Genomic DNA, 12861 nt, shown 5'->3' with positions numbered 1-12861 from the left:
TCATTTAATTCCAAAATTAAACGTGTAATTATATCACATATAATTACTAATTTCTTTAATTCTAATTTGAACGTTTCAAATCAACTTATCACACTACTCGCTAATCTGTTTGTGAGCTAGTAGGGGGACCTAGTGAACCTACAGATCATGAGCTCCAACGATCCAAGATTAATTGGCTAAACACTTTACACCGAATTAATCCCCATTTGCTAACTACTGGGTCACCCACTAAAGCCCGTAGTCACACTCCCCTCACTGTAGATATATTGTGTCTACTCAATATAATCATGATTAGAAAGTTAACCTTTGTTCATAATAATGGTTGGGTCAAAAGGTTGTTTTACCCCCGAGATTACCTCTTGTTCCTAAAGTCCCACCGATTCTCTAATGAACTATTGGTTTATGATCCGATCATCAAACCAAGTCCCTTTTGGACCAATGAGAGAATAGGAGTGAATTTCATCTTGCACCCTATGTCTCCAGCTATCTACTCGGTCTTACCCCTGAAATGGGAGGCTTATTGAGCCGTCACTATTGAGTCAACCCTCACCTATGCAAATCTAAGGATAATCCTGAATAAACAGGAGTTCATAGTTAGCTCAGGATTAAGGTCAAGTTACCTAGGTCATCGTTTTGAAATAGTCAATCTTAAACAGTAAACAACGTTGTAAAGTAAGAGTGACTTATTTCTTGGTCCGATCTTGCACAAACTCATTACACGGGATTCCCCCACTCTTCATGTCACTACATGTACGAATCAGGATCACTTCATCTGTAGCACTTTACAACTCCTTATAATAACTAAAGGGTCGTATCCAATAATATTACCAGAATAAGGCAACCTAATCTCATTCATATACTATAAATCATTTAGACTATTTACTCGAACCTGATCCACTCTTATGTCTCCACATAAAGTTCAAGTACTCATGTAATAGTCATGGATCTTTTAGTTTATTGGATTTGTTTTTAAGAAATAAACAATTTATATATTCAATACAAATTTATGGAATCAAACTTCAATAACAACTTTATTGATTTACAGAATGAGTTTATTGTTTACAAACCACGAGTTTTAAGATATAAAACCCAATAACCACTCTGTCTGCCTAACTCACATTTTATAAGTAGAAATCTTGAGTATTGATTATTATTTTCTATTTCATTTTCCTGCTGTTAAATTCTTGGTTTTTCCATAATTTCTCTGATAGAGTAAAGATGCATAAAGCGGAAGCTAAAAAATCATTAAGGACTTTAATTACACTTAATTTGAGAGAAAAACATGCTGGAAAAACAATTTTACAGAAGGAGAGTTTCAGAAATGCAACATTTGTAGAATTCCTCTTAATCCTTGTAGAACTCCCACGAATTTTAGCTTCAAATCTTCAATAGACCACCAAGAGAATCTTCTCTACTATTTTCAGTCTTGGATTTGAGTGGTGGTACTCTAAATTGAGATGGATTTGGAGCGGAAAGGAGAGAATTTGAGAGAGTATTAAAAACTACAGAATTTTCACCAAAATTTTCAATTCTGCCTCTTCAATTCTCAAAAAATTAAGGTTTTATCCAAATGATTCATGCAAGCACTTCCACATTCGGCCAAAAGACACCTTAAATGGCATTAGTAAGTGGGCTAGGTGTTCAATTGTGGATTAATCCACTTCAATTTTCCAAAAGTTGGATTATTCCACTAACCAAATTTATTTTCCAATTTTCAAATAGATTTAATTCTAAATTAAATCAAATGATAATTCAATTTCTGAAATTAAATTTAAAATTGGAAATTGATTTAATTTTAAATAATTAATTAAAATAATAATTTAATATCAAAATATTAAATTAATAAAACATCTAATTTAAACATGAATCATCATTATTTAAATATTTTGAACTCTCCAATTATTTTTAATTTCAACAAAATTAACCGTTAATTATAACGAATACAATTATCCAAACCCTAAATAGAATTTGAACATTTTAAATTTAAACCCTAATTTTGAATTTGAACGCTTCAAATTCACTCAATATTCTAATCTAAGGTTTAATCTTTTACAAGCTAGTAGAGAAACCTTGTGGACCTACAAATCATGGGCTCCAACGATCTAAGATTAATCAGTTAAACTCTTTAATCTGAATTAATCAATATTCATTAACCACCGAGACACACCACTATAGCTCGATGATTGCACTCTCCTCACTGTAGATACATTTCTGTTCACTTGATTTAACCATAAATAGTAAGTCGACCATTCACAAGTTGTTTGTAATAATGACGGGGTCTAAAGCTGTTTTACCTCCGAAATTACATCTTGCTCCTTAAGTATCACTGATCCTCTAATGAACAATTGGTTTGTGATCCAATCACTAAACCGAGTTTCTCTCAGGTCAATGAGAGGGTGGGGTCCCTTGTTCAAGTCCTGTAATCATTACTTAAGAGAACAACCTATCTATTGACCCTAAATCAAGTAAGAGTGAATTCCATTTTGCACCCTATGTCCCCAACTATCTACTCGGTCTTACTCCTGAAGTGGGAGACTTATTGAGCCGGTGCTATTAAGCCAACTCTCACCTATGCAAATCTAAGGATAATCCCAAATAAACAAGAGTTCATAGTTAGTTCAAAATTTAGATCGTATTACCTAGGTCATCGATTTGAAACAATCAGTCTTAAATAGTAAACAACATTATAAAGTTAGAGTGACTTATTTCCTGGTCCTGGTCTTATACAAACTCATTACATAGGACGTCCCCATTCGCATGACTCTACATAAACGATTCAGGATCACATCGTTTGTACCATTTACAAAGTGAGTTGCGTCCAATAGTGTTATCAGAATAAGGTACCCAACCCTATTCATATACTATAGAACGTTTTGGCTATTTACTTGAACTTGATCCATTTTTATGTCTCTACATAAAGTTCAAGTAGTCATGTAATAGCCATGGATCTTAGTTTATTGGATTTAGTTTATACAAGTGCAATTTACCTATTTAACAACAGTTTTATTGAATAAATGATATTTTTATTAATAAAAAAAATGTTTAACATTACAAATTACGAGTTTTGGAACATACAACCCAACATGCTCTATATTCAGAAAGATTCAGTTGGGCTTACAAACCAAACTAATGTACAAAAGTTTTGTCTCCAAGTCATAGAACAAGCAGCACAACTACTGGATGGTATTGACACTTCTCTTTACTTTTTCCCTATGTATCTCCAAAAAGATTGTCCATCAAAGAGGTTATAGCTATTAGAACTATTCTATTTATAAGAAAATTGATGGTACTTTGTCATAAACTCTAGGCTTGTGGACTTCTTTCTTTTGTTATGAATTTCAACTGATAGTTCCTTATTTTTTGTGTTTTGTTAGTATACTATAAATGTTTTGAAGTATAGGATGTTGATTCGTATTCAAGGTGAAATGTTAACTTTATAGCTGAAAATTTCTAGAATCAATTCTGAGATATGCTCATATGCCTATGGTTATTCTGTTTTGTTGGGCTCATAAACTTTCTATAATAGATACTGAAGGAGGTTTGTGCATTTTTACGTGTTTTCTTTTTTTTTTTTTCTTGTAGCTTGAGAGAATGGATAGGGTTCTTCACACTGCTTTGTTGGTTCATCTTCTTTTAGGAGCTTGTATGGTGATTGGAGATGGGTTTTCCTCTCCTACTCATTCCTTTTGATTTTTAGATGTGATCTTGTTGGGATTTGAAGAGATGAATGTAGATTCTTGGGTCTGATTTGAAGAGGAACAAGCTGTCAAGCCAATATTTGGTGAGGTTTCCTCTTTATTTTAAAACAAAAGAAACTAGCTTGGTGAAGTTGAGGATAGCTCAAATTTTCAAATGGGATCTAGAAATTGTTCATGGTCTTGCTTGAAATTTTATATAGTCTCCATTGAAATTTTGTATGGTCTTATTAGGTGAGTATAATTCTTTTTACGATTCTTATTTATTCTAAAGTGTTTGATTAGACAAGGTGATAGAGTGTTTTGACTATCCTGCAGTTATAATTGTCGTAGCTTCAAATTAATAAAGTATGGAAGTTGATTTATTTTTTTATATGTTTATGTATTTTGTCAACTTATAATTATCTATTTATCTTGTAACCAAAAACCATAAGATAAAATCCATTTCAGATACCAGGAGTCTCATTAACAATTAGCATTATCTACTCCTATTCTCGCCTAAAAGTGATTGAATTATATACTTCTATCCATTTCAGATACCAAAAGTCTTGTTAGCAATTATGAAATCCATTTCATATACTAGTATCTTAAGGTATGTTGCCACCCACATTTTACTAAGTTTGCTTTGATTGTTGTGGCTGACAAATAACTAATTACTTCTCTTATACTTAGTACAGGATTTCAGCAAGTTTGTTGTCGTTGTGATTGTGTTTGCTGCAACAGCTTTTGAGAAGAAAAAAGAAGAGCCCACTAGGAGTCTAATGATGACATGGGTTTTAGCTTGTTTGATTAATTTGTAAGTTAGAGAGATAATAGGACCTTTTATGTTTTGCATTTTTTAGATATGGGGTAAATGTATAGTTTTGATAGAAATTTTGGAAATGTAATATTTGAAACTTTTCATATTAGATTGACTATTAGAATTGTGTTCCTTATATTCTTTTGGAAGTGCCCATATGAGTCTGTCCATATTCTTCTAATTAACTTAGAAAATCTTGCATGGAGTTGTAAAGTTTTATAATGACAATGTTGAAGAATGTTATCTTTTGTCATATTGGAAAAAAATTTAGTTCATAAGATTGAAAATGTGTTTGGTTGTTTATTTGTTTTGATGGATATTTGTCATAATATATCATATGTGATTGTTGGATTAAAATACAGGAACAATTTTAGAGGTAAACATCCATATTAACTCTTTTTTTTTAAAAAAAAATCACAAACATACTTGGATTTTATTCTTATCAAGAACACCTATATTCTTGACATTTTTTCAACATTTTTCATATATCAAATGAAAATGTTCTTGACATTTTTTATTTGTCAAGAACGTCAATATTCTTGACATTTCAAAAATGTCAAATGTCATTGTTCTTGATGTTTTTTTCCTAATCAAGAACATTGACATTCTTCACACTTGATTTCTTGACGATTTTTAAAGCGTCAAAAAAAGTTACATTTGACATTTAAAAACATTAAAAAAAAAAAAAAAGTCTTTGTAGTAGTATCATCTCCAACAATCTGCCTCTTTTTAATTTTGTGTAAAAGATAAAGAAACAAAATCGAAAACCACGTTTGTTTTTGTGTATGACATTTTGATGTACACTTTTATAAATTTCCATCATCACTGTACACTAGAGCTTTCTCTAGTAGCTTCTTTTGAAAGATCGTATATACATTAATAACCTATAAAACATAGATTCTTCATGTGAGATAAAGAATCAGTATCAGACACGTATCAGATACCGATCTTTCCAGATATTTTCCAGATACATATCTGACACGCGATTTGACGTATCTATATATTTTATAGATACGTATCTAACACGCGATTGACGTATCTATTTATATTTGTACTTTTTTTTTTTTAAGAAAAAAGACAAGTAACTCATCTAGTCTTTCCCAATATAAAATGAGACAACCTATTTAAAAAGCTCACTACTTGAATCCAAAACTAAAAGAAAAATAAATAAATACGGACCAAACCCTATACTAGAATCATCTAATCTCCATCTTCACATTTGAGTCCCCACAAACAAAGTCCACCAAAATATAAATCATTTGAATATCTTCAACAATAAGTTCTTCGTTTATCTTCATACTTCTCCATCTAATTTTTTTTTTCTTCTTCTTCTTCTTTGCAATATAAGTCATTTTTCTATTGCATTTTATTAACTATTGTACTTCAACATCTTAGATATTACTTTTTTTCTATTGTATTTCGGTGTTTGTATTCTATTTTGTGTTATTATTATTAATTATATGCTAAATTTATCTATATCCTAGATTTTTTAAAGAAGAAGAAGATGTATATTCAATATATCAGTATTCTCGTTTTTTAGAAATATATATATTAAAAAAATATATAAAATACACATCCTTAGATGTATCCGTATTTTAGTTTTTTATAAATTGACGAATTACCGTATTCGATCGTATCCGTATCATATAGCCGTATCTATATCTGTACTTCATAGTTAATAACATTGGTCTTTTTTTGCCTTTTATTTTGCTAAGTCGAGAAATCCTCTCTTGAGTATTGAATTCAAATTAGGAGTCTTATTTTCAATACGGAATGATCGAGTGGTTTGATCATCTCCTCACAGTTGTCTACATTTACACATACAAAGTTTAACTTTTACTTTTTATTCCTCGACTTTCATGCTAAAGTTTATTAAAGAGGGCTTCACCCAAAGCAAAAAGCACGAGCAAAATAATTACTTTTAAGTAAGGTTAAAGGTCAGGTGATAGAATTAATTAATGATGCTGAATGATATCTCTAGAAATTCTGTATGTGTTTTATCATTTTGATTCGTTTTCTCTCCCAATGTGTAAGATCTGTAAGATCGAACATGAGTGTCAAAGCAAAGTGGACTTCATTCCCCACCCATCTAAAACTTTGTGGTAACTATTTAATTATTTAATTATGGTTCCTTTGTCTTTGTCATAAAATGATCTTATCCTTCTCTCCTACATAAAGGTAAGCATAAAATAAGATGTGCTTTTAGCAACAAAAGTGATGTAAACTAAAAGTTTACTAATGAAATGCTAATTAAAAGGGAAAAAGGGGGCCTAAACCTACTATCAAATGAACAAATAGTAAAAACTAAAGTAAATGGAGCCAAAGAAAATGATGGTAATAAGTTTAAACCTTCTTGTCATTTCTATTTTAATAATAATAATACTTCAAAAACTAAAATAAACAAAAACCCCACGAGTAATAGACATTAAATCTCTGATTAAGAGACCAATCTAAATATAGTTCACACCTTCAAGTAAAAGGTAAAATATTCAAAGAATCAAATTTATCTACTCCACATACTACTAAAAAAAATCCAACATTGATATCAAAAGTTTTAAGTCTTATCCTATATATCTTTTTGTCTACTGTTGTTGTCTTAAGTTTTCCTTTACTTATCAAAACGAGTATAATTCAACTGATATACAATTGTGTTGGTAAACATGGAGTTTATAGTTCAAATCTCCTTACTTCAATTGCACTAAAAAAACTTTTCCTTCTTTATTGTTAGAGTATTAGATAGCAATGTTCTAATATTCAAAGTATTTAATATTAATGTTATATCATTTTGTATTATGTTAATTAGTTGTAGGTAAAAGCTCATTGGACCCATTTCAATTCTTGTATTTAAGTTTCTTTATCTTATTATTATTATTGAGAAACCCTAATGATATTTCTCCCATATTTCTTTTATCTCTAAAATCCCTCTCCCTTTTGTTCCCATATTAGATAGTGTTTGAAAGTTTCATTATTATTTCTCCAAGCAGATTCGACATCTTTGTGTTACTAGAAAGATGAAAGTGGGGGAAAATGCGTCATTATTATCATCATTATTAATGAATTTCATTAAATAACTAGCCTTGAATTATTTTGTTTAAATGAAATTCATTTTTATATTCGATATTTGATAGGTGAGAAGAATGACTTATATTCGGAACATGTGAGAATAAATACATTTGGATAAAATTGTGGATAATAAATGAAGATAATAAATACAAAGTACCCGTGAACTCTTGGGTTGATATTAATGACGCATTAATATAAAAAGTTTGTTTGTTTCATTATAGCGTTCATGAAACTTTAAAATTCGAATTTTTTAATACCCTTCATATTTATGGAATTTCTATCTAGAAGGTAGATAGAGTCCGATTAATTAATAAATTAATATCAATTAATTATTATTATTAATTTTAATTAACTATTAAATATAAATATATTATTTAGATTTAATAAATTTCAAAAGACACATTTCCATTAATATTTCATGTTATCTTAACTATTTAATATAAAATTTTATTATTAATTATTGATATTCTAAATAATTTATATTTATTTAATTATTTTTATTAATTTAATAAAACAATTTAAAATATTGTTTAATTTTAAAATATTCATTTAAAGATATTTTAATTGATTAAATAATTAATTAATATAAAAATATGTTAAATAGATAAATTTAATTATGGCTACATTACGGGTTCTCTTACATTTGGTTAAATAATTATTTTGTTTTGATTTCTAAATACAAAATTGGTAAATCAAACACATTCATTTAGTTTCTAAACATTAATTATTTTACATATCCAAATACAGACATTTAAAACCCCGACATTTAAATTCCAGATATTTAATATCTATACTCATAAAATAATATTTGCAATCCAAATGACCACTTAATGATAATTGACATAGTCTTTCTCTCTAAAGGTCGATGTTCGATTTTCCATCTCTACAATTTTGTTGTACTCATTAAAAAAAGACTTTTAAAATTTTTATTTTAATATTTAAACTTTGATATCGTTATAAAGAAATATCATTGGAAGGCTTTTCTTAAAAAAAAAAATAACATGATGAAATTCATAATATGAGAGCCGATAAGTAAAAAGTGAAAGGTGTTTTTATAACATCATTTGTACTAAAAGGTTAAAATGGTTGTTACTTTTCATTTCAACTCAAAAGATATTGTTGACATAATTTTATAATTTAGTTATAAAAATCAACTTTTACATACCAACGACCATGTCAATTATTGTGAATGATATCACACGAGTTTTTTCAATTTTACCACACGTCATTAGTTACCATGTTAGTTTTCAACCATCATTTTAACATTAAAAAACAATAATTGTTTCTCTTTTAACAATTTCAGTATAAGAATTATTACAGGAAATCTTTTTAAAATTGATGGACATAATTGAATTCTATCTCAAATATTTGCGCTCATTTTGTTTTATTCATTATTGAATCCTACTTCAAATATCTACGTGTATTTTATATTACTCATAAACATAAATTAATGACAGAGTATGAAAGAAAAGTGGAATCTACTTTGTTATATATTGGTGGAATATTAGTTGGCTTCCTCTAAAGAGGAGACGACGTGTATATGAAACAAAAGGGCGCAAAAAGTCCCAAACCGTGAGGAGCTTATTTTTGTAAATGTATATATTTTGAGGTCTCAAATAGTTAGATTAAAAGAGGAATGTGGCTCAAGGATTTTAAGTGCAAACCTGGAAGAACAATTGAGCACTTTTTATATTTTTAAAATATCCAACAAAACACTATACAAATTTTGAAAAATATTTTTAATAGACTAAAAATCATTTTTCTACTCCTCTAGAAGAAGTTCTAAATTCATTCTAATATACCTTTTATTTATCTTTTGTTGTCTTAGATGACTATGATCTTCACGTTCCCAATAAAAAATCACTCAGATTTAACGGTCAATAACAATTCAAGAATCAGGGGAGGTAGTATGCTGAGGCTTGAAAATCTTCTGTCGTTTACCAAATGGCAGCTCAATCGTGTAGACGAAACTCCAAGAACTAAACAGTAGTTCAATTATGTAGACGATTGGATGATGAGCTAAATGATTGGATGCGGAGCTAAACGATCGAGTACACGATGCGATAGGAACTACACGATCATGTAAACGATATTTTAGTAAATGCTAAACGATCGTAGAGTTAGAAAGAAAAGACATAGGAGTTTAAGTGGTTCGGCTAAAGGCCTACGTCCACTGTGCAAATCAGGAGGTTCTCTTTTATTGCTTCTTCTTCAAAGTTTTTACAGAACGAATGCCTTGTTTTCTCGTTTTGTTATTCTCTCTTATTCTTCTTACATTAATCTCACATTCGTTTTCCTTTTATATGCAGACACAATGGTCAATGATGAAGCTCTGGTGGTTACAACACCTAACAGAAAGATGTCGACTATGGTTCAACTGCCTGAAGCGATGTTCCTGATTTTGAGTCTTTCTGTAACAATCTCCACCTTTGTAAGCATCCAGAGTACCTTTCCCTCATTGCTTATTGAGCTGATTTGAGCTAACCTTTTTCAGATAACTTGAACCCGAGAAGGTCCAAGCATCTGCCAAGCTTGCTTAATGGAAAGTTTTGGTTAGCATATCAGCTGCATTGTCTAAGGTATGAATCTTCATTACCTCGACTTCCCCTTTCTCAATCTTTTGTCTGATGAAATGATATTTAATATCAATGTGCTTGGTTCTGCTATGAAACTACTGGTTCTTAGATAGGTATATTATGCTCTAGTTATCACCATAGATTCTGACTTTTGTTTGTGTTATGCCGAAATTGTTTAGTAAATCTTTCAGCCATAAACCTTCCTTCACAGCTTCAGACAATGCGATGAACTTGGCCTCTATTGTAGAAAGGGCCACAACAGGCTGCAAACTTGCTTTCCAGCTGATCAAATTATTCCCCCATAGGAAAACATAGCCTGATAGAGAATGTCTTCTATCTAAATCCCCTACATAATCTACATCTATATAACCATATACTTCACCATTGGATGGCTCATTTTGTCTATATGACTCTTGCATCCTTGGATGAACATAGATACCTTAATATCCACTTAACTGCCTCCCAATGTCTTTTACCAGGGTTTACCATGTACCTACTGACCATACTTGTTGCATAGGATAGGTCTGGTCTGGTAGAAGTCATAAGGTACATCAGTGATCCCATTACTTGGGAATAAGAAACAACCTTCATACAATCCAAATTCTCTTCATATGTGCTCTGTGGACTATTTGTAGCTGAAAGCTTGAACTGAGGTGCAAGAGGACTGCCAATCGATTTTGCACTCTCCATTTTGAACCTCTGCAGTATCTTGGCACAATATTCAGATTGACTAACAAGCAATCTGCCCTGTTTCCTGTCTCTTTCAATCTTAATGCCTAAGATTCTTCTTGACTCCCCTAGGTCTTTCATATCAAACTCTCTCTTAAGAAGCATTTTAACTTGTCTCATTTCTTCTTTGGAACTCCCGGCCAGTGGCATATCATCTACATAAAGAAGTAGATAGACTGGTTCCTTGAAACTACTAGAGTTTGTGTAGACACACAAATCATATGAGCTTCTTTTGAACTCCATCTTGAAGATCATTTCATCATACCTCTCATACCAACATCTCGGTGACTGCTTGAGGCCATATATAGACTTATTCAACCAACACACTAAGTCTTCTTCTCCTCTTTTCACATAACCTTGAGGCTGCCTCATGTAAATGGTCTCATTCAATAGTCTATGTAGAAAGGTTGTCTTTACATCCAATTGGTATAGCTCCAAATCCTTTTGCACAACTAAGGACATGAGCGGCCTAATGGAAGTATGCTTCACTACTGGAGAAAAGACCTCATTGTAGTCAATACCTTCCTTTTGAGTGAACCACTTAGCAACCAACCTAGGCTTGAACCTAGACTTTTGCACACCTGGAATCTCTTCTTTAAATTTATAAATCCATTTGCATGAGATAGGTTTGTACCCTTTAGGCAAAGGTACTAGTCTCCAAGTGTCATTTTGGTTGAGGGACTTCATTTCATCATTCATTGTCTTAAACTACTGTCTAGCATTCGGGTTGTATGTTTCTTCTTCAAAGTTAGTAGGTTCATTATTACTCAAAGAAACGGCAGCACTCAATGCTACACTAGCAAAAACAGACTCTTGGTATCTAGCCAGTGGCATAATAGGTCTGTCTCTTGCTAATGAATAGTTGTGTAAGTTTCCATATGTCTTAACTTGTTCACTTGACACATGCTCACTGGTTTCAACAGTCTCATCACCTTCTAGCTCTAGATTTTGAGAGGAAGTAGAATCTTCATGATCATTTTGAGGCTCCACCTCAAATCTTGTGCTACTTGTCTTGGTCATAGAAGTAGTTGATTGTTCAGACATCATAAACATTTCATTTTCTCTGAAAACCACATCTCTACTATTCACACACCTCTTTTCAACTGGTTGCCACAACCTATAACCCTTAACTCTCGGTTTAAAGCCTAAGAACATGCACTTTACAGCTCTTGATTTCAACTTCCCTTGGCTTTGATGCACGTAGCCTACACATGTAAGCACTTTCAAGTCTTCCAGCTTAAATGGTTGCCCTGTCCACCTCTCTTCAGGAGTTTTCAACTCTATGGATTGATGTGGGCATCTATTAAGAGTATATATTGTGTAGGAGACAACTTCAGCCCAATATTTTTCAAGCAATAAAGCATTGAAAAGCTGATATCTTATTCTTTCCAGCACTGTTCTATTCAATCTTTAGCTAATTCATTTTGTTGAGGTGTGTACCTCACGGTTCTACGTCTTACTATGCCATGCTCCCTACAAAACAAGTTGAACTTCTCTCCACAAAACTCTAAACTGTTATCAATTCTCAAATGTTTAATTTGTTTAGAGGTAAGCTTTTAAATCAAGGTCTTCCATTCTTTGAATCTACTAAATACTTCATCTTTGGATTTTAAAAAGTAAACACAACTCTTCCTTGAGTAATCATCTACAAATGAAAGAAATTACCTTGCTTCACTTAGAGATGGAGAGTGAGCTGGCCCCCACAAGTCTGAATGTACATATTCTAAGATTTCCTTTAAAGTGTGTTGTCCTTTGGGAAACTATTATCTTGTTGCTTTGCCTAATATGCAATGTTCACAGAATTTAAGGTTGTCTTCAACACCCCTTGGAAGAATCCCTTGTTTAGAGAGCACTTACAGCCCCCTCACACGGATATGAGAAAGTCTTTTGTGCCACAACTCATCTTCTGTGGGTTCTTCATCAGTTGCCAACAAGGTCGAGTGTGCCATTTGCACATCTTTAATGACATATAAACCATTCACCTTGGTTACCACCAAAA

This window comes from Benincasa hispida, chromosome 2, assembly GCF_027475165.1.
Source record: "Benincasa hispida cultivar pf3 chromosome 2, pf3_genome.v1.1, whole genome shotgun sequence".
Taxonomy (NCBI): Eukaryota; Viridiplantae; Streptophyta; class Magnoliopsida; order Cucurbitales; family Cucurbitaceae; genus Benincasa; species Benincasa hispida.
Note: the sequence above shows the minus strand (reverse complement) of the source record.